Below are 6466 nucleotides of genomic sequence, written 5' to 3'. Positions count from 1 at the left end.
GCATGGCTATCAAAAAATAGGTTTATAAAATGATTAATTTTCTATAAGCTACATGAAAATCAATCCCTTTCATTACAGTCAAAGCTAATGGTAAAGAATATAAAAAAGAATGTGGTTATGTATAACGGAGTCACTTTCCTGTGTAGCAGAAATTAACACAGCAGTGTGAAGCAACTATACTTCAATTTTTAAAAAAAGCTCATGTAATTCTCTATGTTGCCCTGTTGCTGATTTCTGTTTGAATGCCCCTCTTGGCAGTCAGGAATTGGATCCATTTTGGTCACCTTGAACAGTGCAACCCAGCACACAAGGATGCTCTGAAATACTTGGTGGTGGCTCCTGGGCACAGTGAGGCCTGCCCTTCCGCTCTGCATGAGCCGCTGATGCAGGTTCAGGAGCATCTGTGCTTCTGGTGTTGGACTCAGAGGGACTCAGGTACTGCGGGTCTGCCATCTAAACTCATTTGGGAATACACACCTTCCACTACTGCCTCCCTCCTTTTAAAGCATGCCAAGTAGAGCCAGCGTGCAGTCTCCACGGAAAAAAGAGCATCTTCAGAAGATAAGGGCGGGAGGGTCTGGTGTTCCCACGCGATGCTCTGTTCTCCTCCCCCTTCTGCCTGGAATCGCTCAAGGTATGATGACCCTGTCACTTGTTATTTCAAAATGGTGCAAGTCACCAGCTGTTTACAAACAAGGAAAATTCATGTTGTACACTTGGATGTAACATAATGTTGTATATATCAATTATATCTCACTTTTAAAAATGAGATTAAATCCTCAAAGTGTGAAAAGAAATAAAGTTGCCCCAGATGCTGGAATAAAGTTTCTGAGGATCCAATCTCTTCCTCCTCTCTGCCCCTCTAGCAGAGGAACTGAAGTGAGCCTGTTGAAATGATGAGGGTTTTGCAGGGGCGCAGACTGGATGGAAACAACCCCCCGAGTGTAGCGTTCTTCTGACTGGAGTCTCGTCACTGCCCAAGCACACGGCTCTCTGTTTTACAAGCCCTCCCTGGGTACCAGCCATTAACCAGCTCCATATTTGGGTCTGTTTTACAAGCCCTCCCTGGGTACCAGTTACTAACCATCTCCAGATTTGGATTGGCTATTTCCAGACTCAGAAAGCTCTGAGAGACCCGCATCACTCCATAACCGTGGTCTTTCTAATTCCAAAGGGGTTCATGGGCTGCACTCTTGTAGCGGGAACATTTGCACCAGCTGGGTGAAAAGCTGGCCCTAAAGCTCAGGGCTTGAGCTTGGACAGGCCTTGACTTTTGTTCCTTTCAACACTATTATTATTTCATATTCATTATTTTATAATATTCGTATTTCAGTATTATTATAATTTAATACTATTATTTTGAACATTCTGGGCATAGGCACAAGCAGTGATGAGCAGCCCCCGCATTTTAGGCAAGCTGATGAAAGCACGAAGGACCGCGCCGTGGACTCTCTGAACCAGGCAACCATGTTGGGACCTGGCCTCTGCGAGTCACTGTCTGTGGGACTTAATTCCCCTGGGACTGAGCTTGCTCCCCTGCAGAATGGATCCCACTAGGACTGACCTTGTGCAGATGTGCAGCAGGTAAATGAGTTAACGACTGCAGAGTAGTCAGAACAGCTCTTCTACGATATATCAAACGGGCTTTAAGGTGGCGGCACTTTAGAAGAATTTAGAATTTTGACCCTGTTGCTACTGAACAATGTCTCTTTTTTGAAGATTTTTAAAGTGGACCATTTAAAAAATCTTTATTGAATCTGTTAAAATACTGTTTCTGTCTTATGTTTTGGATTTTGGGCCATGCGGCCTGTGATATCTTAGCTCCCCGACCAGGGGTTGAGCCTGCACCTCTGGGATTAGAAGGCAAAGTCTTAACCCCTGGGCCACCAGAGGAGTCCCTGGACTGCATCTTGGAAGGTGAATGTGGGGAGACCTGGATTTCTCTTTCTCTGATCACAAACAGTGACCGCACGTTAGACATTTTATTTTTGAGTAAACCTTGTCAAGTACACACACCTTTATTTCCCTTTTTCTGCTATTGTTTCCCGTGACAAATAATGCCTATGGATTCTCTACTCCTCCTCTGCCCTGTCTTTTATCTTTTCTCTGCAATAGGACCAAAGGCTCACAAACTACAATTCCCAGACTCCTTTGCCTACTGCTTCCTATTCGTTTCTGCCAACGGGAGGCTCTGGCAGGAGACTGGAAGGCGGGAAGGAAAGCTTCACAGTCTCGGCTGTCAGTGGCCACGGGCTCTGCATGATGCTGTCTCTCCTTGGCTCCTTCAGACCTAAGCATTGCAGCGGTTTCCTCGGGTGACATCACTCCTTTCCCTCTTCCAGCCTTTCTAACACATTTTAACTATTCCCTTGTATTAAGGTACCTCTGTCTGAAACACAAGCTGATCCTAAAGGAAGTCAACCCTGAATATTCATTGAAAGGACTATTGCTGAAGCTCCAGTCCTTTGGCCACCTGATGTCAAGAGCCGACTCATTGGAAAAGACCTTGATGCTGGGAAACACGGAGGGCAGGAGGAGAAGGATGACAGAGGATGAGGTGGTTGGGTAGCATCACTGATTCAGTGGAGATGAACTTGAGCAGACTCCAGGAGATAGTGAAGGGCAGAGGAGCCTGGTGTGCTGCAGGCCATGGGATCACAGAGAGCTGGACATGACTCAGCGGCTGGACAACAGCAGCAGCGTCTGACATACCTGGACTCCTCTTTTTTCCTGTTGGACACACTGATATTCCTAAGCTGCCTTGTGGTACCTGCTTCCTAGTTGACAGCAATCGTTGTTTAAAGTACGTAGATGCTTGACAGCCCGGTGGAAGTACTTTGCTATTCACTACACAATACTCGATGAAGTCTTGTCTTTTTGAGTCTCACAAATAAAACCTATCAAGATTCACATGAACATATGGACAAACAGACCCTGAAGAATAAAATGAAAGAAAATACCAAATGCATTTTATTAGCTCTCATTGCATAACAAATCATCCTCAAACAGCACCTTAGCAACAGGAATGTTTTATCATCCTTCATGGCTTCTCTGGGTGTGGAGTTTGAGCGCAGCTTCACTGGCTGGTCCTGGCTTGAGGTCTCCATGGAGGCGTAGTCAGCGATCAGCTGGGGCTGCAGCCATGTGAGGTTAAGACTGTGGCTGGGGGACCTGCTTCCCGGGGCTCCCTCATGGGGCTGGCGAGTCAGTGCTGGGGGCTGGGGGGAGGATGCGGTTCCTTTCGCTGTGGACTTCTCCGCAAGGATGCTTGAGTGGCCTCATGGCATGACAGCTGGCTTCCCCCAAAGAAAGTGATCTGAGAGATGGAGGAGGAAGCTGCAAGGCCTTTTCTGACCTAGCTTTGGAAGCAATGCATCACTACTCCATTGATATTCTACTGGTCACACGAGGCCAGCCTTGGTTCATTGTGCAAAGTGGCTACGCACTACACACAGGCATGTAGTCTGGCAGTCAGAGACCCTTGGATGTCATCCTAGAGGCTGGCCACTGCATGCACGGTCGTCTTCCACACTTGAGGGGATAAGCTCATAATCTGGGTGAAGGGGAAGCATGGAGAATTCTCTTTTTCATCAAACAAGGGAGCAGGAACGTTACTGATTTCAAGAGTTCCTTGGGTGAGAGGGAGGGGATGAAGGGAAGAACATGAGACTCTCATGACCCCCTGTAGCACATGAGAGAACATAAAAGCTAATGAAATGTGTAGGAAGTTGTTCTGAGAAGCACGGAAAGGATATTCCAAGGAGGAATTGCTTCTTTTCTCTTTCTTATTGTTGTTAGTCACCAAATCATGTCTGACTCTTTTGAGAGCCTAGGATTGTAGCCTGCCAGGCTCCTCTATGTTTCCTAGGCAAGAATATTGGTGTGGTTTGTCATTTCCTTCTCCAAGGGATCTTTCCAACCCAGGAATTGGACCTGTATCTCCTGCATTACAGGCAGACTTTTTTTTTTTTTTTTAACCACTGAGCAACCAGGGAAGTCCTTTCTCTTTCTACTCTGTTTTAGCGATTTTTCATTCATTTCATTTTATCCGCATTGCTATGGGAATGTCTGTTCCTTTGATTCTAATCACTGGATGGACTTTGTTGCATGTCCAAGAGTTTTATGTCTCTCTTCTCACAAGGATAAACACCCAGGTTGCCAGAGAAGTTTCTGAGGGAGAAAAGGCATTAACAAGAAGCATCTCAGATGGACTGACAGCAACAATACCTTTCTTTATCCTTCCACGATTATGGTGTACTACATGTGTGTGAGGCAGCAGGGGTTGGAAATGTTCTTTTCTCCATAAACATCTGTGCCAGGTGCAGTGCTAGGCATCGTGGGAGATGCAAAGATGATTGAGACACAGTCCCTGACTTCAGGAAACTTCTGGTTTAAATACATAGCTGATCAGCAGACAGCTAATTCCAGTACAAAATTAAGAAAAGGCAGAAGTCAACAGAGGGGATACCCAGTAATTCTGACCAGGGGGTCAGAGAAGAATTCATGAAAGATGGAGCCTGAAGGAGTCTTGAAGAGCAGGCTACCCATGGGTGGAGGGAGGTGATGGGGGAACTAAGTGAGCAGAGTGCAGCTGGGGGACAGCTCAGGGAGGAGCATGGAGTCCCAAGTGGCTGCAGGGCACGGGTGGAGGTGTGGAGGGCTGTGGACGGGCAGGAGTCTGGCCAGATGAGAGGGACCAGATCCTGGGTGCCATGCAGGGAGCCTGAATCATTGGGCAATGATTCAGCAAAGGGAAGGAAGTGAGGCTTCCTGAGAAAGGAAATAACGTGATCACAATCACGCAGAAAGAAGAGAATCATGCAGAAAGAAGAGAATTCAAGATACACTGAGACCAAAATGCATATTCCTGGCTGGAGAAACGCCGGTGATTTTAATTTTCCCCTTTTGGGTCACCTGCGGTTGCTAATTTTCCTACAGTGAGTGTGGATTCTTGCTAAATTTTAAAATAGAATACATAAAATAATTTTTATATGGTTAAATGCAAATAGGGTGAAGGAAGGAGGACAATGAGAAGGATGTTCTGTAGTTGAGAGGAGAGAAGCTGGAGGTGGGGCTGGGAGGAGAGGGCCGGGGCTGCGAGGGGCAGGGCTGTGAGGGGTGGACCTTTGGGGGCGGGACTGGGCTGTGAGGGGCGGGGCTGTGAGGGCGGGGCTGGCAGAGAGGGAAGGAACGCTGAGTCTTTCCCACGTTTTTTCCAATGTGTCCTTTGTGGGCTGGGCTTTGCTCCAGGAGGTGGATGGAGAAACGGGTCGTATGGGGGGGACAGAAGGATGGAAAGGGAGGGTATCTTTTAGGCTACCGGAGATTTGTGTAAGTTGTAAGCTGAAGAAAAGGAGCATCTGGAGAATGAGATAGAAAATGCAGAGACAATTTAGGGCCTAAGAGGCAGGACCCTAGAGCAAATTAGAGTGAATAAGGTCAGTTTCCCAAGTACAGTGTGACTGTGTGTGTGTGTTTGTATCTCTCTCTTAGAGAGGATGCATATGAAGCAGAGAATATAGGGATAAGGGACTGTGTCATTATGAATTTTGGATTTGAATACTCATGTATAGCCATCCCTGAAAATAAAGATTTGAGCCGTTTATTTCCTGCCATTTATAAAAGTGGCAAGGGCTATTCAGAAAGGGGAAAAACTATACAACACAGCCAATAAGCAAAGCAATTGAGGACATGCAGGTAGATCTCTCATTTTCTTCATAAGAGCAGGAAATAGTGCAGAAACCTGGCAGGAGGACAGGTCTGCAGGAAAAGGCACTGGCCCGAGGCTGTGCGCGAAAGGCGGCCAGTGTGCATGAGGCTGCGCGCGAAAGGCGGCCAGTGTGCATGGCGCGGGCGTGGAGAGCACGCGCTGGGCAGAGAGAACGCCCAGAGGCTGGTTGGCACACGGGCAGGGATGCTCACAGCTCCTGGTGGAGCTGGCATTGACGAATGTGCGGCTCACACTCCCGGGATTCTCTTTGTCCCTTTCAAGGTTGCCTGTTTTGAAGAATTTGTGTTTTGCTAGAGTTAAATGAACCGGTTTGCTTGGGATTTCCGTCCTGCCTGAGGGAGGCGCAGTTCCCCAGCCCGGGGAGGGACGATGGAAGAGGAGGGTCCCAGAGCCATTTCTCACTGTCACGCCCGGAAGCGCCACAGACCCTCTGAGGCCTGGGAGAGACGAGGCCCGCGGACAGGAGCCTTGGGCCACTCCGCCTGTCCATCAGCCTGAGCTAACGACCCGCCCGGCCTGCCCCTCCGGTTTGCTTGCCTCCTCTCGCTTCCTTCTTAATCAAGAAGAGACTCCCGAGGTGGTGTCTTGATGTCAACAAACCAATTTGTGACTTGATTAGCCCAGATGGACAAGTGTGTCCTTTTCTCTCCTCCTCTCCTTAGCAGGTTTGGACTCGTCTAAGGCGTTTCTCTCCATGTGGAAGGCAGTGCCTGCCTGTGGCCGCGTGGCTTTGCT

The sequence above is a fragment of the Ovis canadensis genome, chromosome 20, assembly GCF_042477335.2.
Source record: "Ovis canadensis isolate MfBH-ARS-UI-01 breed Bighorn chromosome 20, ARS-UI_OviCan_v2, whole genome shotgun sequence".
In the NCBI taxonomy this organism is placed as follows: domain Eukaryota; kingdom Metazoa; phylum Chordata; class Mammalia; order Artiodactyla; family Bovidae; genus Ovis; species Ovis canadensis.
The sequence above is the reverse complement of the archived record's forward strand: the minus strand, read 5'-3'. Positions refer to the sequence as shown.